The sequence below is a fragment of the Camelus ferus genome, chromosome 8 (assembly GCF_009834535.1).
Source record: "Camelus ferus isolate YT-003-E chromosome 8, BCGSAC_Cfer_1.0, whole genome shotgun sequence".
NCBI classification, from domain to species: Eukaryota; Metazoa; Chordata; class Mammalia; order Artiodactyla; family Camelidae; genus Camelus; species Camelus ferus.
The window spans coordinates 68,053,843-68,076,815 of record NC_045703.1 but is presented as its reverse complement, the minus strand read 5'-3'; the positions used below and the strand labels follow the sequence as shown (position 1 = coordinate 68,076,815).

Below are 22,973 nucleotides of genomic sequence, written 5' to 3'. Positions count from 1 at the left end.
TATATATATATATTATATATATATGCTATTTCTATAAGGAAATGCATGTGTATATGGCTCTTATGTTTGTACATGTGAACAGATGAGTCTGTGGATGCGTATAGTTACATAAGACATACACATTTTTAAAAACTAAATGGCAATATAATATATTGTTCTCTTGCTTTCCTTTAACTTTTTGAGCTAACTATAGATGCACATGCAAGTATGGGAAGTAATATAGAGAGATCCCATATACCCTTCACCCAGTTTCCCCCAGTGGTGACCACTTGCCTAACCACAGTATGGTGTCCCCACAAGAAACTTGACATTGACACCATCCACCAACCTTGTTCAGATTTCTCCAGTGTTATGTATAGTCATTTGTGTGTGTGTGTGTGTGTGTGTTTGATTTTACTAGACTATTTTAAACATGATGAGTTCAATTGGCCTGAATATCAAAAATAAAAATGAAAAAAGGTGAATCTGAGTATTGGGGTGTGTAGAGATGAGTTCAGTGTTGACTGACCAGAAATCTATACCCATTCTCAACACTACAGCATGCAGTGCATCATTACCAATTATATATATGGGTGTGAATATATTTTTTAAAATGAGCTCTCTCAGATTAAGCAATTTAAAAATCTGAGCTACCCTAGGTTATGTCAAGAGGCCAAAGTTCTGGATATCTTTTTGAAACCCCTTACATGAAGCAATCAAACTGGAATTTGGATCAAAATCATACAAGCTGCACACAGTTATCTGATTGTATTGCTACTGATTCAATGAGTTATTTTCTGAACTTCAAAATACTGTCTTGTGAGAAAAAAAATGATGGAAGCATCCTTATTCGTTATTTCTTTCACTGACTCAGAACTGACAAATACATCTGATACTATTTCTGATATGGTTTGTGTTCTAGACCTACTATGTCTTGCATTGGAGTGTTTTACATAAATGTTTTGAAAACGTTCATAAGATCATAAAGTTGTAATTGCAAAAAATGTATCTTTAATGCATGTCTGTGGCTCTTGGGTGCAGCCCCCCATGCAGTGCAGTAGTAGGTGGTGCAGATTTCTTTATCACACATTTCACTCTAACGTGGTCTCTAGGATTTAGGTGTCTATCATGGGTAGAAAAGGGAGCAACCTGTCAGCACAGGACAGAGGCAGTAGGAGATGACCCAAACTTGAACTGTTTGAAGAGAGAAGAGTTTGCATAATCAAGTGGAGATAATTGCCTGAGATTTATCATTTTAAATGTCTTTTTACGCTTAAGTGTCTGTTTGAACAAAACTTAAGTTGAACAAAGCAATTAGCATTGAAACTTGTATTTCAATTGAAACTTGTATTTATATCATTTGTGCACACCTGTGGAGATCCCCAGTTTGCAATTCAAAATCATGTCTAGTTGCATTGTCATAACTCCTTTTTAAATTTCAAACAGATGGTTAAGAACTGGATTTCTCATTTGGGGTCAAGAAATAAGAGATAGGATTTGGGAGTCCCTAAGAGTACTCTATTTTGCTTTTGGTAGGTAGTGGAGACATATGTGTCAATTTTCTTCTAAGGATGCTTTAGCCAACTTGTTTCTGGTAGAAATTAAGGTGAGTAACACATTCAGAAAGCAAGGTGGATTTTTTCAAAATTATTTATTGAAGTGTAGTTGATTTACAATGTTAGTTTCAGGTTTATAGCGAAGCAATTCAATTGTACACATATATATATTTTTTTCAGATTCTTTTCCATTATATGTCATTATAGGAAATTGAGTGTGGTTCCCTGTGCTATATAGTAGGTCCTCATTGTTTACCTATTTTGTATATAGTAATATGTACCTGTTAATCCCAAATTCCTAATTTATCCCTCCCCCACCATACGAGCCATAGTTTATTTTCTATGTCTGTGAGTCTGTTTTGGTTTATAAATAGAACTTGTGTAATTTTTTTTAAGATTCCACATATAAGTGATAACATATGATAGCTGTCTTTCTCTGTCTGACTTACTTCACTTAATATGACAATCTCTAGTCTATCAATGTTGCTGCAAATGGCATTATTTCATTCTTTTTCATGGCTGAATAATATTCCATTGTGTAAATATACCACATCTTCTCTATTCAGTTATCTGTCGATGGACATTTAGGCTGTTTCCATGTCTTGGCTGTTGTAAATAGTGCTGCCATGAACATTGGGGTGCATGTATCTTTTCAAATTATGGTTTTCTCTGGATATATGCTCAGGAGTGGTATTGCTGGATCATATGGTAAGTCTATTTTTAGTTTTTTGAGGAATCTCCATACTGTTCTCCATAATGGCTGCACCAAACTACATTCCTACCAACGGTGTAGGAGGGCTCCCTTTTCTCCACACCCTCTCCAGCAGTTATTGTTTGTGGACTTTTTAATGATGGACGTTCTAACTGGTGTGAGGTGATACCTCACTGTAGTTTTGATTTGCATTTCTCTGATAATTAGCAATTTTGAGCATCTTTTCATGCGCTTGTTGGCAAAGAGGATTTTTAAACATCAAAAATTAATTAAACTATTTAGAATGATGCCAGATGAAAGGTAAGCATCCAAGACCACTGGCATGTCCCCGCCCAGGGCAGGGCAGGGCAGGCAGCCTGATTTTACAGAAGGCTCGGAAGCACTTGCATCCAGGTACATCCCAGCTGGGCACATCCCACAGTGCTCTGTGCCTACTGCCCCGGGGGAAGGTTTCCAAGGAAGCAGAGAAATGTCACACTGCCTGTAGAGGGAAGGAAGGGCTTCTCTCCGGAGGAGCAGTTCTAGCTCCTGGGAAAGGAGAAGGTGGTGGAAAGGGCTTGGCTCCGGCACTCACTGTAGCGAGAGCGGAGCTCACCCGCACCTTTCCCAGCTTCTCCCTTCCTGGTACCCCTGCGTGTGTTAGAGCCAGGCTGTGCTCCTTCTTTTTCTCTTTGAACTTGATCTCTGCAGCTGATAGATTTCCTTGTGCGCTGAGTGTTTCACAACCACCACCAAAGACCTGTAAGAGGCAGACTGCTTGGGAATCTTTGATCGTCAAGGGTACCCTTGGGGTAAAAGATGGTCAGGCCCTTTCTGTTTGCTTTCACTCTCCTCCTCTTCCCTCTGAGTTAAGATAAAATCTCTTCCTGGGGTTTAATGAATCACCCTAAAGCTTAGAAAATCAGCAGCAGTCATTCAGCTCTGATTTAAGAAAAAAGGGCAGAGTGAATGGTTTCCTAGAGATTCAGATCCCCCTCCATCCCCCGTTCAATTTGTACTAACAGAGCTGTGTCATCATCACCCCACCTTTTTTTTTTTTTTTTTTTTTTTTTAATGTTTGTCAAGGGCTTGTTGTTGCACCAGGTGAGTCCGAAGTAGTCAGCAGCCCGGGCAGGTAAAAGTCCACAGTGATGTAAAAGGCATGGAGATGGCGCGATTACTGGCACGGCGCACGCAGCGGAGAATCTTAGTCTGATGCTCAGGACCAGCGCCAGGAAGAACAGTTTGAGAGTTTATTTAATCTAGATGGCCGGCTTTGGGAGGGTGGTTTTATCTCATTTTTGCCTAGATTTGTAATCCCGGGAGGCTGAGACAGGCTGGCCTAGCACACTGAATGAGGAGGAGGGATGGAGCGAGCTTCTGCAAGGTGAGGAGGAGGAAGAGTTACGAGGCACAGCTGCGGAGTAGAATGTATTACCCTTCCCTTGTGCAGGATGTGCCCCTGCGTCTCTAGGGAAAGGTGGCCAAGACCGGCTGGCTTGTTTTCCTTCCCCTCTGACACCGTGGGTTTAAAAAAAGCAGAGAAGAATTAGGAGAAACCTATCAACAGCAGAGATTTTAAAAAGGGAAGGGGGCAGGGAGGACTACAGCTGACCTTAGTGTTCTGTAAAGGACCGGTGACGCAGGACAACGTGGAGGCACCACTCCCCACCACCAGCCCGGGGCTCTGCTTCCACATTCCACGCTGTGGCTAACCTGCTGTGTGCGCTGAGTCTGCCACTTACTTTTTCTGGACCGTGATGCTCTAAGATTCAGTGTCGGGTGCACAGGTCCACAAGGTGCCTCTAACAGGCAAGGGAGGGGTCACAATTTGGAGTGCTGAGACAGTGCAGGACATCCTGCCTCCTGCTTCAGGCTGTCACCTTGGGTGAGCCACACAGGCCCTCTAGTTCAGCATAGAGTGGCAGGACCAATCACTATGGCCAGTCAAAAAAACAGAATGAGGTGCTGTGTACAAAAGTGCTCCATAAATTGTTGAAAGTACATCAAATTTAGGATGAAAACTGGAGCCTGCGTCTATGGAGGAAAGGCGTGTGGAGGGGCGGCGGGCAGGCAGGGGTATCTTCTCTCTTCTCATTATGGACGTTAACTACTTGGTTAGGTAACTTCAAAAAATGAACTACATTTGAGTGAAGGTGATGGGGTGGAATTGACCACAATTCCAATTTTTGTTTGTTTGTTTGTGTACTTGGGAAGCTGTTTGCTTCCTTTTCGGCTCCTCCCCTCCGCTCCCCCTGACCTGAAGGTTCTTGGCCACTTCATTTGTAGTAGGTGGTGGTCGATGTGAAGACAGAAGCAGGCTCTGTTTCACCTACAAAACTGCTCACATGTTCTACCTTGAAACAGCTGTCAGTTTTCCTGCTGTAACAATAATACACATGTGCGATGGACCCCGGGATGCATAAGTCACTTCCAAGTTGTGACCTGAGGGCAGGGCCAGCAGCCCGGAGAGCCAGGCAGAAGTCAGTCTGTGGTCCCCTCTGGAGGGGAGGACCAGGCCGGTGACTTGTCAGTACAGCCTCAGCAGGGGTGTGCAGGCAGCGGGGCGCACGCACTGACGCCTAAGAAAGTGCCCATCCGAGGTGTTTAATTCCCGGCTCCTGTCTGAGGCTGAAAACCACAGAGAGGGAGGCAGCTCTGTTCTCCCGAGACAGAACGACTCTTCACCCAGCCACAGCGTTCGCTGGCATTTTGAGAGCTGCCGGTCTTCCTCCAGCTGAGGGCCGGCCGGGGTGTTTTGTCCCCTCCTCTGGGCGGGGGCGCAGGTCCTTCCAGCACGAATCGGCTCACGTTCTTGCTCTTCATGACCCAGGCGTCGCCGGGTTGGTCTGAAGACCTAACAGGATGAACGCGGTGGAACAGAAGCACCTTCGGCGCGTGGCTCGGACAGTGGGTTGTTGCTAGCACCGGGGCCTCTGAATCCGCACTGTTAGGGGTGTCGCAGCTCCTGGTCTGGTCTTACATGCCTTCCTGTGTGAGCTCTTCTGATCCCTGAAACTGCACATGGGTTTGCTTTGCGGCCGCTGGCAGACGATGTCTCCAGGGATGGCTGCCAGGACCTGAACTTGAATTTCCTTTTTCTTTTGCCCAAGGCCCCCTTCCACAATTTCAGATCAACGCAGTTAATTGTAAAACAAAACAGACCTCCCCTTCTCTTCCTTTTTTTTTTTTTAAAAACAATAATCTCAAGTCCTGTCTGATGGCCCCTCCCCCAGGCTTGTGTCAGGAAGCAGGACCCGAATGGTGTGTGGGTGAGAGGCAGGTGCCTTCATTCTGCTGTCCCTGGTGCGGCGGGACCATGTGGCCTGCAGGTCCAGTGTCACCATTCACACCGCTTCACTAGCTCTCTGACGCTGCCCAGCTGACCTCCTCCCTCCCTCTGGGAGGTGCAGAGTTGGGGGCTTGGTGATTAATACCTGGCAGGGTAGGGGGCAGAGCATCTGCAGTGGAGCCCACCACCCCTACTCACCCAGAGTTGGTCCCCGGACCCCAGTCGGTGCCCCTGCATGGGGGGACAGCACTGGAGCAGCTTAGATGGAGGTGGAGATGGAAGGGGGTCCCCCACGGGGGAGGGAGGAGGGAACGCCCGATGAGCAGACAGTACTAGGAGGCCCCTAAGGTCTGTTGCTGGATTTCCTCTAGACTCTTCTCCCCGCTTCCTCCTTGGGCTGCCTTCCAAACGGAAGTCGTTACTGATCTATTTGGCAGGAGATTTCTCAGAGGCACGCAGCTCCCCTGAGAGCAGGCCCTGGGGACGCGATCCTACCTGTTTACCCAGAGGACGTGCACAGCTGGTGGGTCCTGAGGGGGCGGAGGGCGGTATCGAAGGGCCATGAGGCTCAGCCCTCCTGAGCTTTGTTTCTGAGCAGGACCAGGAAAAGCAGGGATTATGAACATAGCTGTGTGTCGTCAGGTGAGGGCCATGACTGGGTGTCCCCCTATTAAATGCAAACCCAGATTTGTCATAGAGTCAAAGAATGTGCGTGTCTGAATTTAATTTAAATAATACCAGAATGAGAGGCAGGAGAAAAAGGAGAGGATCATAGTGTGTACAGGGCTAAGAAGGGTCAGAGGTCTCACCTCTGCCCCTTTATTCTGTAGACGTTCAGTCAGCTAATACTTAGTGAGCGTGTACCATTGCAGACACTGTTTTGCGTGTTGGGCACAGAGCGGTCAAGTGACTTACCCAGGGTCACACAGGAAGCAGAGGAGCTGTCTAAGGCCAGGCCATCCGAGTGCAGGGCCTCTCTGCAGCACCGCCCAGCATGGCCTTGAGGTTGAGGAGCCAGGTTCCTGAGCTGAGGCTGCATGTCCACTGGCAGCTGTAGTCGGTGACATTCCACAGGGCTGCAGAGACAGGAAAGGAGACGAGTTATTACAGTAGGCAACTATTTTCGATTCTGATCATTGTAATCAGTGCAGTTTGTGGTGTTCATGATGTATTAGGCATCACGCTAAACCTTTTATAGCCTGACCTCGTTGAAGCACATAACCACTCTGAACAGGCGGGCCCCCATTTTGTGGATCAGTTACCGGAGGCTCAGAGAGGTCGGGTGACTTGTCTAAGGTCACACCGTCGGTAGGAGAGCTGAGATCATAGCATCCATTTTCCCACCACATGTTGAAACAAACAAAAGCGTAGGCTGTAAGAGGTTCTGTTTTCACACTCATGGCCGATGCTAAGCAGACATCTTCAAGGGTCAGCCCTGAGCACGTTAATTCACTGCAGGAGGCCTGTCACTGTTGAACACGGTCTTTAACAAACGTGCATTCGAGTTCGTTCTGGGGGATGGACACTGGGCCAGCACTTGGAGCTCAGGGGTGAGGGGAGCACAGCTGCCTTCGGAGGGGCCGAGTCTAGTGGGGAACGCACGGGGCACAAACCACTGCAGAGCAGCGGGCTGGAGTCAGGGTGGAGGTGCACAGGGCATACAGACAGTGCGTCCCAGGGAGGGCTGGGACTTTGTTCCACTGAAGCAGCGTCACGCTGAGCATTACAGAATGAGGAGGGGTTGAGTTCTGCTGGCAAGACAGGGAAAGGTGGTCCAGTCTGAGGAAGAAGCATATTCCAGCATCACCCGAGGGCTGAACTGGTATATTCAGGCAGCCAGGTACCGAAAGGAGAGGGACCTACCACGTGTCACCATGACCTTGCTGAGTCAGGAGGCTGGAGCCCGGATGTCCTCCACGCCAGGCCTGGAGAAGGGGGGACAGCGGTGTGCAGGGGAGCCCGGCACAGCTCGCAGCCACGGGCGCCCTCAGTGGGTGGACTCCGTGTGTTCTTCCTCGGGAATTCCAAGCCCTGTAACCGTCATTTACTTCAAGGTTTATTTCTGTCTTGCCCCGAGCAGCACTGTTTGAAACATGCCTCAAGAAATTGTTAATTTGTTTTTTTTTTTAAAGATCTGTTCACACATAATCTTTTATAGGAAGACACCCAACTGGGTCATTATTTTCTTGAACCGTGTTCCACCCTAAGTATAATATTAAGGAAAAATAGCATGATGTAAAACTGTACAATAGAATACCAATTTTATACATACAGACTAGAAGTACATTTATCAGAGTGCTACTTTTAGGAATTATAATTGAGATAATTTTTAATTGCTTTTATATTTTCTTTTTTTTAACATTTTTTATTGAGTTATAATTTTACAATGTTGTGTCAAATTCCAGTGTAGAGCACAATTTTTCAGTTATACATGAACACACATATATTCATTGTCACCTTTTTTTTCACTGTGAGCTACCACAAGATTTTGTATGTATTTCCCTGCGCTATACAGTATAATCTTGTTTATCTGTTCTACGTATGCCTGTCAGTATCTACAAATTTTGAACTCCCAGTCTGTTCCTTCCCACTCCTGTCCCCCTTGGCAACCAGAAGTTTGTATTCTATGTCTATGAGTCTGTTTCTGTTTTGTATTTCTGTTCTTTTTTTTTTTTTTTTTAAGATTCCACATATGAGCGATCTCATATGATATTTTTCTTTCTCTTTCTGGCTGGCCTCACTTAGAATGACATTCTCCAGGGACATCCATGTTGCTGCAAATGGCATTACGTTGTCATTTTTATGGCTGAATAGTATTCCATTGTATAAATATACCACATCTTCTTTATCCAGTCATCTGTTGATGGACATTTAGGCTGTCTCCATGTCTTGGCTATTGTAAATAGTGCTGCTATGAACATTGGGGTGCAGGTGTCTTTTTGAAGTAGGGTTACTTCTGGATATATGCCCAGGAGCGGGATTCCTGGGTCATATGGTAAGTCTATTCCTAGTCTTTTGAGGAATCTCCATGCTGTTTTCCACAGTGGCTGCACCAAACTGCATTTTTAATTGCTTTCATATTTTCTGATTCTATTTCTGACAGTCTTATATTTCACCTGATAAGCATGTATTTTACAAACTGAAAAAATAAACTCCAAACAAAATAAAACCCCAAAGAATTAACACCAACAATTGGACTTAAATAAGGAAGGAAATAGAAAAGGGAAATATGAAGTGGGCCCTCTGTGCACTGTGTGTGTGCGCACGCGCGTGTGTGTTTTAGGGGGAGTGGACATCATCCTGGAGGCCTGGGGTGATGAGATGCTCAGGCCTGGCCGCCCAGGACCTGCATAGAGCGCATCCAACTCTCATCACAGATCCCCTGCGGGGATTCAGGACACAGGAAGTGAGAGGAGAGTGACCTAGAGCCGCATCCTTGGGGTTCCAGAGTTCCCCCCTCCCCAGAAGATGGTGAAGCCCTAGCCCCAGGCCTGTGACAGGGCTTTATTTAGAAACAGAGGCTTGGCTGAACATCATCAAATTAGGATGAGGTTGTGCAGGTGGGCCGCCATCCAATGTGACTGCATCCTTATATACGGGGTTGGGGGGACAGGACAGGACTTGGACACAGAGGAAGGCCATGTGAAGACAGGACACCAGAAGCTGGGAGAGAGGCCAGAGCAGATTCTCCCTCACAGCCTCAGCGGGAACCAGCCCTGCCCACGCCTTGATCTTGGCTTCTGGCCTCCAGAACCCTGAGGCGGTATTTCCGTTTTTTAAGCCCCTGACGTGTGGTACTTCATCACAGCAGCCCCGAAAACCGATGTGCTCTGCCTTCCAAGTCTTTTTCTCCCATGTGTCCATGAGGTGCTAAGTGAAGCCCGGTCCCTGGCACTGACCCGGGTGATGCTGTGTTTATCTCTCCCTCCTCCCCCCTCGCCTGGCTTCTGCTCCCTCCTCCCCCGTTATTTTACTGGCAGTTCAGGAAGTGAGAGCTTATACAGACAGAAGGCTTTGCTTTCATTCATGGACCGGGCCACGGAATTCCTCTGGTTCTCCTTGAAGTCAGGGAAGCCCGATGAGTGAGGTGGGGCCGGTGACGCTGGATGTGGCAGAAGGTGGCAAAGCGTAGAGGCCGCATCTGGAGGCAGCGGTCCCCCTCGGCCCCGCCGGTGACTGGCCAGCGGGGCGGGTCTGTTGATGAACGCAGACAAAGGCTTGTACAGTTCTTTCATCCCGTTTCCCTTGTATTTTCAACTGACACCTGTTTTTCTCTCTTTCAGTATACTCCCCAAGTCCAGAACCGCTGTGGCTAATCACAAAAGCAGTCTGCCTAGGAAACAGGGTTAAACTGTCCTTCAGACCTGAAGGAAGTTCCCCGAGGTGATGTGGAAAGGGAGCCTGGGAGTGAATCGGGTGATAGAATTGCCCGCTGGTCATGCTGCACTTGGGTCTGTCTTTGTAACAGCCTCTCTGGCCATAAAGGGGGCAACAAATCTTTTCTTCCTCTCCTCGCTTTGCAGAGAAGTAACAGGACTGAACTCATCTCATTAAGGCAGTCTGTCTGTCCGTCCACACCCGCCTGCCTCTTTCATTCTGAAGGATCCAGGAAGATGTCTTCCCAGCTCCACTCAGATCCAACATCTCCTCTTCGCAATCACCCAGTCAGTGTTCCATCCCAACCTAGTACCTAATGTAACGATTTTGTTGAGAATTGGCCATTTACTCAACTGACCTTTTCCACACAAATCTTGTTATAAAGTTAGCCTTTTGTATCAACAGCTTTTTATTTATTTAGGGGAAAAAATGTTGGCGTTGAGATCTGATGATTACATTAGTGTGTTATCAGCTCAGATCATCAATAAACAGCTCTGTGGTTGATACGCCTGGCGATTGGAAGCATATTAAATATATAAATGGTCTCATTTTATGCAGCTGATTCAGTGAAAGGAGAGTGGTAGGTGAGGACAGCGGATTTTTTTTAAGTTTAAAAAAAGTGGGCTAGAACTATGCATGCCTCGTTTATCTTGAGTAACAATCCATCTTTGTATCTTAAATCTAAGTGTGTGTATACATATAAATACATACTCATAGTAGAGGATATGTGTCTGATCCTTTCTGTAAAAAGTGACCTTATATTTTAGAGAGCTTAACCGCTCACAATTTCAAATAGATGCATTAAAGACACAGCAAATTTAGGAATACAGATGTGATGCTGAGTTGTAGGAACAGATGCTTGCCTTAGAGCAAGGCGTCTGAGCTGTTGACATGGTTTATAAATAAATTAATTCTCAGCTAAGGTACCCATTTGTTTTTGCCAGCATTGAATTTCACTTGTGACTTAAGTTACAGCTTTCAAATTAGGTTACAAGTTTGACTTGGGTGTCTTGTAACTTTGTAAGATGATTGTGCGTGCTGTGCAGAGTGGGCTGGGTGTTACCCAGGAAGGAAGCAGGGCGAGCCACTAGGGTGCAGAGAGGACACCTCAGAGCTTCCAGGTTATGTTCCGCGTGGATGTTTTGCACTGCCCAGAAGGTTGGGAGCACGAGTTAGAAAGGAGGCCCGCTTTGGCGACCACGTAACCTGACACTGGTTCTTAGGGTGGGGGGAGGGGCTCGGGAGTTGGGGGGCTCAGCACACTGGTGGAGCCCTCCCCCCGCTGCCTCTTCCTCCTGTGTGGCTCCTGTTGGCCCCAGAGGGTCTTGGGGTGACCAGTCTTCCCAGTTTGCCTCCAGCTGATGGGGTTCCCAGGATATGGGATTTCCAGCCTTAAAATCGGGACTGCCCCAGGCAGACTGACAGGTGGGGCACCTTAGTGGTCCGAGTGGGGCAGGTGCCCCGGCCTAAGTCATCCCCAGAACTAGGAAAGCAGCTAATGTTCGTGTCCTTCTCCTTGTGGGCAACGCGGATTATAGTGATGTCCGCTCCCAGGCATTAGTTTTGTACTTAACCTTCCTTTTATCCTAAGAATTCACCACTTCTTGTTTCCAAAGGAGCGTTTTTTTGACAGACATTCTAATGGGACATTTAGTTGGAATGTTCTCAGCGAACAAACACCACAGCCGTTCGTCCTGGGTTTTGTAAAGACGGCCCTCGTGTGCGTTGCTTCAGCTTGTATCCTTTCTCAAGGGAGGAAGGAGCTGTGTCAGTTCAACAGCAACGATAAGAAAGAAGTGAGGTTTTGTCTAGAGGGCTCGCATGTCTGCTGACCACGCATTTGGAGGTCGCGTTCTGTGGTTCCCACTCTTGTTCCGGCCAAGTCCTGACCGGACTGGACCCGTGAGGGGAGGGCCTCTTTCATGTCGTTTGCATCAAAATTATGTGTGTGATGCTTCTGATTACTTTCTTGGAATTAAAGGAGGGGGGTACCATATTGAGGGAACAAAGCGATGTCTTCCACAGAGGGCTCCCGGCAGGTGCATCGTCCAGACCACCAGTTGGTACTTTGCTGAAGGACCTGAGGTCTGAGGTGGTGACTCCCCATCCAATCCCATCACAAGACGGCCTTCACCATCACAGAGCCCCTGCCTGCTCGTCCCCACCACAACCCAGGGAAGGTGAATCCTCCCTCCCTGTGCTCCCAGGCTCCTCTCTCCTTGCTGGAAGGAGTGAGGCAGGAATAGAGGTCAGCCCCAGGGAACCAGCTGCCCACACTGCCCACACACAGAACAGGGGCCCCATCTGTGACAAGTGAGTGATGCTCAGGGCCTGGCGTGAGCCCCGTACCACGAGGACTCTCCATCTTGACCCTGAAGATAAGTCTATAGGCCCCACAGGATGGGGTTATTGGAAATCCCAGATGGACTTACTGCATTTTTCTGCTTCATAATTAAGTCACGAGCCTAAATCTGTTTACTGAGCACTTGCCTAGATTCAGCCATGAGGCCACGTGTATCACTTGGAAAGGAAACATAAGACTGGCTCATCCCTCAGTAATACAGTAGAGACCCACCAACAGCAGGGTTTCCAAGGGAAAGAAGAGTTTACAGAGACTGGACTAGCCAGGGGGGCTTCAGGAAGGGACTGTCGTCAGCCCGACCTCAGAGCACAGGCAGCCCTTGCATGTGGAGAGCAGGTGGGGAAGATGTTGTCCAGGACTCACGTGTTCACAGATCAGAACTTAACTAGCTCACAGCTCTGGCCACGGGGAGGCTGACGAGCTCCAGTGTCCACTCCGTGCTGTGGACACTCTGGCCACCACTGAGCCTCTCTGTGCTGGCGGGTTTTCCACGCAAAGCACGGCTGCCAGCAAGCAGGACGGGGGCTCCCCGCAGCTCCAGTTTCCATCATCGGAGTCACGATGCCATCACTGTGACAGTAGTGTCACCAGAACCAGCTGCTAGAATGTCTGGAATTCTCCGGGTCAGTTACGAAACACCGTCATAAACTTAGAATCAATTACCTTGTAAAACAAAGACGGTAGATACTCAGCACTGGTGTTTCCCTCCCACTAGTTAGCTTACTGCATTTCACAGTTCTCTCTGCTCTTGAGGTCACCTAGCTGTTTGTGCACAGTGGAAATGCTACGTGGCCTCACAGCTGGTTGTTGCAAATCGGCAGCTTGACGTCGACCTGGTGGGAATATTTACACCATGGAAATAGGCAAAGCTGTAAATCAGGACCAGGCGTCCCCCCAGGGAGCAGGCTGTTAAACATTTTCCATCACTGCACTCATTTCTTCAGCAGGCGTATGTTCCCAAGGTTCTTACTGGTGGCTCAAACTGGAAAAGTCCCAATCCAGTCACCAGTCCACTGTCACATCTCCTGTCTAGATGTCTGTGCTCACTCCTTTATTATTAATACAGCATCGCCACTCAATATGCACCTCAAATTGGATGGAGTAGACAAAGCGAGTTAATCTACGTCTGCAGGTGAGACTTTTCTACGTGCATCTTCCCTGGAGGGCTGTCCACCTTTCTTTGCCCCCAGAGAAGGAAGGCTGTTCTGTGTTCTGGTTCAGACACACTTGCTCCATGGCCTGTTGACAGGGATTACAGAAAACTTGCAAAAAATGACATTATCAGAAGTCAAATTCTTGAGGCTGCTGAGGGCTCGCTGCCCCCTAGCTGTGACAGGGCTCCTTTGTAGCCGACAGAGGAGACTGGGATGTGCTTGGACCCAGAGACACACTGGTGCTGCCTGTCTGAGACAGGGTTCTGTCCGCATGTTGGTGGGCGGGCTGGGCTGGGAATAAATGATCGGGGGCTGGGAGCTGGGGGCAATGCTGTCGGGGCTCCTGGAGGAGAGGCCAGGCGTCCCCAGCCTCTTCTGCCCTGAGGCAGACAGCTCGCGCAGACAGCTCGGCAGGGTCTTCCTGGATCCTCAGGCCCAGTCTCATCGGTCCAGCAAAGTGGTTTTCACGGGCTCCTCCGCTCCCTGTGCTGCACTTGTGAATGCCCCAAAAATGCACCGCCTGGTGCCTCAACTCTCTTTGAAGGTCATGCTCCTCAATGGGTCCTCCCTGAGCCTTCACGTCCTCCCTGACTGTCCAGTGGGGGCTTTCCTGCTGCACGGGGTTGGGATCCTCCCCACCAGCTGCCAAACACGCTGTTCTCAAGCTGTGCTGTCCTTCACCTGCAGGCTTTCCTGTCGTAAGGTCTTGGTTAGTTTCCTTCTGAGGATCTCATGGCTGTGGCCCGACTCATAGCATGTCTGCCACGAAAAATGGGCAGAGTATAAAACAGGAAAATAAAAAAAGAAAGGAAGGAAGAAGGGTGAGCAGAGAGGACAGGGAGAGAGAGCAGTGTAGGCACAAGTCAGGCGATGTGAGAGCCCAGGAGTGAGTCCCCGAGGGGAACGTGGTCCTTCCACCCAGAAGCCAAGGCACAGCGATGAGGGTGGGATGTGCCGCTGAGGAGAGATACAGGGTGGGGGGAGATCGCGAGGTACCTGAGGTCAGAAGCTGGGCCCCATCATCCCTGTGTGCCCAGCCCCGAGATCACAATGCCTAGGAAGTGCTCAATAAATGTTTGCTGAATTGAATTAAAGGGCATTTCATCATTTGAGTGTGTTTTTAAAAATGTAATGGGTGTCGGGTGCAGGATGCACTGGGGAGGAGCCGAGGTGGAGACCTATGAAAAGCTCATTGCCACATTCCAAACCACATCCAAGCCCAGGACAGGAGCCTTTCCCTGCATCTACACGAGGGTCCAGCCATGCATATGCTGGCCCAGTGTGAAGGGGCCGGATTTCCTCCCTGCCTTGTCTCACACTAATACTGCCTCTAGCTGGAGAAATGGGAATATAATCTGTTCCTTTCTGCTTGAAGGAGTTGGTTGTGGGAGATAAACTGTACGTGAATAATCACGTGTTTACGAGCATCCTTATCATCCTGGGAAAGTGCCTGACTGGGAGGGCCAGCTACTCAGTCAGCACCTGAAGGAAGCGCTCTAGTGAGAAATGACTCACAGCCCTGGGACAGGGTGAGAGTCCAGCCAGAAACCTCCCTTCCAGCCCCTCTAGGCTGCTGTCTGGCCAGGGGCTGCGCTGGCCCACTTGGACCAGCCCCCGCCATCAGGGCCCAGTCAGCGCCGCCCACACCTGCGTGACCCGTGCTCCCACCGCGCGGCTCATGTCCGCTGTGGCACATCTCTCTCCCACTAGACTGAGACTGGATTTAAGGACAGGACTCAGTTAAGGGTGAGCGTTACAGCTGTTACTCAGGTCTGCAGAAATGAGAATACTTTCCCGTTGGGGGATTTAAATCAGTATTTAATATAAAGAGCACAATTACAGCCACAGCAAAGAAACACTTACTAGCATCAAGCTGGATGTGAGCTGTTTCTCAAAACAGCAGTGGCCCATAGCCGATACTGCGGTCCTCTGTGAGGAAGTCAGCAGAGGAGGTTTGGGAGCCGACAGAGGCATACTTTTGAGACTCCGACTTGGAACATAATACAATACAGTTTGAAACGCTGCCCTTTCGCAGGCACTGTCCCAGGAGGGATTCTGACGGCTGAGTGCGGGCACCAGGCACATCACTGCTGGCCTGGGGATTAGATGAGCCGTTGGCAGCTCCTCGAAGGCACCGTCAGCCAGAAACGTTGCTGACGGACTTCTTCCAGTGCGTGAATAGGGAAACAGAAAGAGAGATTTCCCCCACATTCAGCTCAGCTCAGGCAGCTGCAGGCTGGCCGGGCGGGGACTGGTTTCTGCCTCCACAGGACGTGTGCTCAGAAACCTACATTTAGGCAAAACCTAAATTTAAATTTACGAAAACTTTTTTCCAGTGGCTTGGCAACACTTTCCCCATAAGTGAGTGGTAGTTAAACCCTTTTATCCAGCCCACATCTCATCCTGTGTCTCAGGCTGTTGGAGAAATTGGTGTGAGCTCGCAGATTAATTCTAGCAGTAGAGGGAGAAGCAGCCGGTCGCCTCTGAGCCAGGCTCTGGGATTTCTGACGGCGCCGTTGTGCTCAGCTGTCCCCCGGAGGGAGGCATCTCCATTGCACAAATCAGGTTTCCGCTGTGATGAGGTCACCACGCTGACCCCGTATCACCAGGTCTCAAGCTGATTTATGGGGCAACCCAGCTTTTCCCATTGGGTTTGCATTTCTGTTTCCTTGACAAAGCCAGCCTCCTCTTGCTGGATGTGATGCGTTTTCCCAAGAATTGACACCCAAGGTCGTGATATTTGCAGGGATTCCTTCCAGCATGTGGTCGCCGGCTTTGCTAGTGCTCCCGGTGGTGGTTCTGATTATACTGCGTCATCTGATTATTAACAATACTTCCCTGTTAGGCAGCTCAGCATTGCCTCCAGGCTTCTGTTTGAATTGTTACAAATTATACATTGATGGAATTCAAATCAAGTATTTTTGTGCCTTTTGGAAAAACTCAGGAAAGAATTCTTTATTTCAATCCCTCGGCTCTCAGTAGTTTTCTTTTGAGCACATTCATTATTTTCTGTGACTTCTAATTTTTTTCCCTGTAGCTATGAATCTTGAAATCAGTCTGATGACTGATACTCATTTTTTCAATCAAGTTGCCCATTGCAGGCATTTTTTTGTTAGTGTTGTTTTGAGTGAACTCAGGTTTGACCTCTAGGCAGAGGAGATGTTATATTCCTTATTGGATTTTGTCTTAAATTTTGAGTCTTGTAGGGAGGAAATAACACTCAGATCTGTAGATACTAGTACTGTCTGGCTTGTGTGTGTGTGTGTGTGTGTGTGTGCGCGCACTTGTACACAGGAGTGTGTATGTGCGTGGTGTGCTGAGCTGTTAAGTACAAAGGACTTTAAGGTGGGAATAGAAAGGCAGCGTGCCGGAACCGCAGCTGATGGCCCTACAAAAGCTGGGAGGGCAGCTGCTCAGAGAAGCACCTTGAGAGACTTGCTGAATAGCGGGTAGCTTACTTTTTAGTACTGCAGGGTTTTTCTTGGTAGCTCATTGCATATTTTAAAAAAACACTGAAATGTAAAATGTATACTTGGTTTTCAGAAAACTCTGATTTTTAAACTGACAGTTTCTTTCTCATCGGAATTGGGACTCAAGCCAGCCTTGTTTTGAATAAGACTAGCAGGATATGAGACTGGGGGCACGATCTCACCTTCCCTTCTCATGATCCTACCTCTTCTAAGAATGCAGCGCTCCTCAAGAACGTGAGTCCTCAGGGCATCCTGGGGGTGTTTCTAAATCCGTCTGCCTTAGTCGTGAGCACCCACGGGAGCCACGGGCCCACGGGAGCCACGGGCTGGGCTGCGTTTCTCCACTCCTGGCGGGGACACTACATATTCAACGTGGTGCCCACAGTCACCCCGGCCCCCTGAACTGCTTCTCAGACTTTCCCTGCTCTGCCAGTGGGTCACCACTTTTTGCTCCCAGTGACTTTCCCTCTCCCTTGCCCCATAGCTAACCTCCACTCCATCCCCAGCCTCCTTCCCCTATTCTACCATTTCTTTTTTTTTTTTTTCACCAGAGGACTGTCACTTTCTAATATACTCACTCATTTTCTCATATTGGTTGTTTATCATCATCTCTCTCCACCCCTCGCTGGCCCCCACTTCACTGCAATTCGAGCTTATTTCAGAGACCTCTGTCCCACGGTCATATCTGCATCCCAACTGTGTACAGCAGTGCTGTGCACCCAGTAGCACTGATAAATGTTTGTTGAAAGAATGAATTCACTGCAATATACTTGTCTTATCTAATGTTTACTCAGCTTTATAGCATCGTCTTAGCATAGCCCGGTGCCCTGGATGACAGTTAGTAGCAAAAAAGGCCGAGACACTAATCACGTGACCTGGGAGCTCTGTTTTCCCTCTGACCTGCCTCAGTGTTGTGGGGAGAGGGGGTCCTGGCACTCAGCAAACCCCAGGTGGGCACAAAGCAGTGCCGTGGGGGCCAGAGGGGCTCCTACCTCTTCAGTGACTGACTCCATTGCTACTCGTAAAGAAGCCAAAGACGTCACAGCAATTTTACTTCTAGAGGATTTCTAGAATCACTGATGTTTGTCCACTGTATTCTGCAGGAGAGTTCAGCTCTTCCTATAAAGATTTTAGGAAACATACGACTCTTATATTCACATTCGCTTTAGACATAATGCCTGGGTAATAGCTTTATACTTTCTTGGAATCCTCAGGCTCCTTGGCGTATTCCATTGCAGGGTTGGAAGGACTGGCTTAGCCTATCTTTCAGCCCCTTTCCTCTCTGTTTAGATTTATTGGCTGATTCCTACCGTTCCGTCTTGGAGCTCACCGGTTCCCTCCTCTGGATGCTCCCTTCCTCTGTGGAGCCCATCCCTTGTGTTTCCCGTTTTGGTCATTGCTTTCTCAGTTCCTAAATTTCCATTGGGTTCTTCTCTGTAGCTTCTCTTTATTTGGCAAGACTTTCTACGCTTCATTTATGTCGAGTGTGTTCATAATTGCTGCTGAATCATTTTTACGGTGGCCCCTCTAGGGTTCTTGTGAGATACTGCCACCGTCTGGGTTGTCGCAGTGCCGGGAGGTGTCAACTGTCTTTTCTCATCAGAGTTGAGCCTTCTGGTTCTTGGTCACTTGTATCCTGGCTGTTTTGAACACGATGCTTTGAGACTCTGGATCTTACTTAAATCTGTTTTAGGAGGCGTCCTCTGACAGCGCATCAGTGGGGAGAAGGGGGGCAGCCTGGCAGGGATGGAAGCCCAGGCTCCCCACTGAGCCTCCGCGGACGCCCTGAATGGGGGAAGCAACACACCTCGTCGCTGCTGGGCACAGTGGGCGTCTGGACTCCCCCCCGGGCCTCCGCTGACAGCACCCTGAGGGGGTGGGGAGATGCTCTGTCATGTCTGAGGCCGGGGGAGCTTGTTGCCACTGGAGGATGGTGGAAGTGCCAGCTGCCCAGTGGGTCTTCTCTGACACCACCCAGCAGGCAGAGGAGTTGGGGGGTTGCCTCATGAAAGCCTGAAGATGGTTCCCCAACTTGGGCCTTTGCTGCCGGGGATCAGGGTGGGGCTACAGTTGCTTCACATGGTGTTTTGTAGTAGTAGGGTAGAGAACGGCTAACAGTTCTCTCTCCTGCCTTGTCCCTCATCCTTTAGGTAGAGAGAGCAGCTTTTCTTTTTTTTTTAATATGGAAAAAAAAAATGGGGGGATATTAGGTTTATTTATTTATTTTTAAATTTTTATTTTTTATTTTTTTAAAAACAGATTTTATTGAGTTGGCTGGTTGTTTGGGCAAATTAATTACTGTGTTTGAATTGACTTAATACAGTTAACTATTTTTTGGACAGGTGTTTTTCTTTAAAAAATTTCTGTCTTCTTCCCTTAATAGAGGCACTGGGGATTGAACCCAGGACCTCATGCACAACAAGCATGCACTCTGCCACTGAGCAAACCCCACTCTTTAAATTTTATTTTTAATGGAGGTACTGGGGATTGAACATGCTAAGCACGTACATGCTCGTACATGCTAACACATGCTTTACCACTGAGCTATGCTCTTCCATTGAGAGCAGGCTTTTCTTGGAGCTTTTTTTGTCTGCCCCCCACCCCGCCACCCCATTGGCATTTCCAGGTTGCCAGCATCAATAGCACCCGGCATGAGATATATGAAGAAATACATGTGAGCACCAGGGAAATCACCACCATGTCTTTCCTCAGATCCTGAGTCGGTCCTGCCTTCTCCCCACCTTTTAGAGTTTTCCTATGTTCTTTCTGCATATAATGCCCTGTAGTTAGCAGAATAAGAAGCGTATCTTCTCCATCTCGCCCCAAAACTGAAAGACTGGAGGACTATTTAATGTCCTATGTTAGAAGCAACAACTTTGAAAAGGAGACCAAAAAAGAAGAGAAGATTTTCTGTTAGCGTGTTTGTTGTTATTGTAATTTCAACTCTTACAAAGGCTTTTTTCCTATAATCTATATAAGTCAGAATTGGTTTACCTTCAACTTGATGTTTTGGGTTTTTTGTGTGTGATCTCCCAACAGCAAGTTTCATGCTGTCTTTTTTCTTCTTTTTCTTTCTTCTTCTTCTTTCTTTTTCTTTTCTTTTTTTTTTTTTCCAGCTCTGAAACAACTTTTGCTTCTTGCTTTAAAAACCAGGTATTTTATTTATTTAGTTGAACTTCCATGCAAGTAGGGGACATCTTGAGTAGCAATAAACTGGATTCAGTTTTAATTGAGGCGCACTTCATTGCCTCTGCCCTCTCTGGCTGGGGAGTGATGCTCTTTCCTTTAAGCGTCCCTCTGGGTCATCCTTGATATTGCCTGAGTTATTGCCCATAGTTGATGGAGGAAAAGAATGCTCGAGCCTCAGCATCGGGAGATAGAGGTGAAGACACTCTGGGCTGGTTCTGGCCTTTGGGCTCCACAGCCTCAGTTTCCCTGGCCATCCCTGGGGAGCAGCCTGCAAAGGATGCCAAGCTCAGTGGGACGTACACAGCCCTCCGGAGGGAGGTGGGGTGGACTAGGCGTGGAAGGTGTGTGATTTAGGATCAGTCATGCCAGTGAGTCGTTTATCTGCCTGACCCTGGGCATGTCAGCACCGTTTTACAGGTGGAGTGAGGCTGAGACCCGCACCATCTTTGCTTTCTCCTCAGTGCTTTTTCATCAACGGGGTCGTATGGGCGTTCACACCGGGTGTATTTTTAAACATGACAATCTTTCATATTTGGGGGTGATCCTGTTTTCTTTTCTTTTTTTTTTAACTACAACTGAAATTATTCCTGTAGCCGACTCTATAATAGTTACAAGGCAGCACAACACAGGGGAAGGAATGAAAAATCACTCAAAGGTTCACTCCACTGCAAATATGCATTTAATTCTGGGGAAGAAGCCTCCCTGCCCCTTTTGTCAGCCACATTACAAGCCTCTGTCTACCATGCTTGACACCAAAGCAAGTACGTTTTTTGAATTTGAGAAAACATTTTTTTTAAACAGCTGCTGATGACAAACAACTGTAGATCAGTTTTGATTGACATTTTGTTTGCTTTTTAGATTGAATTAGCATTTATAAAATTTGTGGGAGTTAAATTTCATCATGAGGTAATGAGGTAATGAGGGCTGAGTGCTGCTTCTAGGTGGTTGCGCCTGCAGGGCAAATACGGAAGGAAAAGGAGGCTTGGTGGGGGATTAGCAGTAACTGGGGTGTTTACCTTCAGGGCTGGAGCTGGTTGTAAAAATCGGTTATATAAATGTGAAGTTGGAAGTATTCACTGTCAATAAATCCAATAAAATAATGAAAAAGGCACTGGACCAACCAATGTCTTTCACATCTTGAAAGTGAAACTTCCATCCAGAGAAACTGAGAGACCATTTTCTCAAACTTCAGACATGTCTAAAATATATTCTGTACTTACATAGAAAGATACACAAGATGTTAATAAACACACACTCTCCTTTATATACACTTTGTTAACGAAGAGTAAATGCATTCGGCTCCTGAAAGCAACTGAGAAAAATTCTAGTTTTTTAAACACTTCTAGCCTGTAAAATCTGGATATCTAAAACTGAGAAGGTAAAATCAGCTCAAGAATTTGAAATTGTTTTCCAAACATTTGAGAACCTCGAATCAAAATCAAACAAATATCTTTTGGCTGTGCGGTTACAACAACTTTTATAATCATTTCTGTTTATTTATGTTAATGGTATGCATCTTTGCAGAGCAGCAGAGAGAGTCTCTGATTAAATGCTTTCAGGGTGAATTTCGAAAGTCACAGGAAGAGCAGGATAAAAATGCAGCAGACAGCTCTACAAGGGGCAGGGAGCTGGGTATCCCAGCTGGACGGGCAGAGACTCGACCCTAGAACCCCTAGCCGTGGTTCTCACGAATTCCAGCCAGAGAGAGCTGGCCCGGCAAAAGTCCACGAGCTCGTCTTCATTCCTGTTCACCTGACAAACGTTTGTAAAACACATATTACATGCCAGGCTCTATACTGGGTGCTGGCTTTATAAGAAGGAGTGAGACACAGCCCTGTGCCCTAGAAGAGCTGACAGTCTAACAATCTAAGGGGAGAGAGAATAAATTAGACACTTACAATGCAACATGTGTTCCAGTTATTAATTGCCATGTAACAAATTACCCCAAAATGTAGTGGCTTGCAACCACCATTTCATTATGCCTGTGGATTCTGTAAGTCAGGAATCTGAACGGAGCCCAGTGGGAATGGCTAGACTCTGCTCCAGGGTGTCTGGTCCTCAGTGGGAGGATTCCAGAGCTGGGGACTGGGATCCACTGTGGGGAGCCACAGGGCGTCGTGACTCACACGTCTGGTTGGCTGTTGGCTGGGATGGCAGCTGAGGTTGCTCACTAAACACTCTCTCCTCGGGGCCTGGGCTTCCTCACGGTGTGGCAGCCTCAGGGTAGCAGGAGTTCTTAGCTGGTAACTCTGGGCTCCCAAAGTGGGCGAATGGTGCCCTGCCTGTGACCCCCTGGCCTCAAAAGCCAAACGTTACTCCCACCACATCTGGTTGGTTACAAGTGAGTTAGTGGCCCTCCCAGAATCAAGAGGAGGGGAATTCAGTTCTGCTGCGTGAGGGGGCAGTGGTTTCATTCTACAGGAAGATGGGGTCGGGGCGGGTACAGCTGTTTTTGGAAAACACAATCTGCTGCAGGATGGTCATTTTTAAATGCGTCTTTAACAGTCCTCCCTGCGAAAAACAGAACCTCACACCTCTAACTCTTGGACGTGGACTGGACTTAGTGGCTCTCCTCGTAAACTGAGCACAGAGAGGATTCTGTGTGACTTCGGAGGCAAGACCATGGAAAGGACAGCACCTGCCTGGCAGTGTGCTATTGCTCACTCTCCCCCTCCCCCGCTCCGCCTCCCTCCACCCGCCCCTGTCCCATCCTGTGCTGGGGGCAGCCAGCCACAAAATCGTGAGGACATTTGAGCTGTCCTGAGAGGAGGAATGGTGGTCTGCAGCCAGCAGCGGTACCAGCTGACCAGCCTTGTGAGTGGCCACCTTGGGGGCAGACCCTCCACCCCAGTCACACCCCAGCTGACATCTTGGCCACAACTCCCAGGAGACTCCAAGCCAGA

The 22,973-nt window shown here is 48.0% G+C and overlaps 1 protein-coding gene and 1 long non-coding RNA gene across 7 annotated transcripts in view; one reads left to right on the top strand and one right to left on the bottom strand.

Annotated features, from left to right (window-relative positions):
- AGPAT4 (1-acylglycerol-3-phosphate O-acyltransferase 4) overlaps nucleotides 1–22,973 on the top strand; it is a 106,893-nt gene that overhangs the window by 33,771 nt on the left and 50,149 nt on the right. The window lies entirely within an intron of this gene.
- Nucleotides 593–22,190, bottom strand: LOC116665464. The gene is made up of 3 exons (XR_004322101.1): nucleotides 22,180–22,190; nucleotides 15,570–15,572; nucleotides 593–824 (listed from the first exon to the last, which is right to left on the bottom strand). It is a non-coding gene; the product is annotated as an uncharacterized LOC116665464 (long non-coding RNA).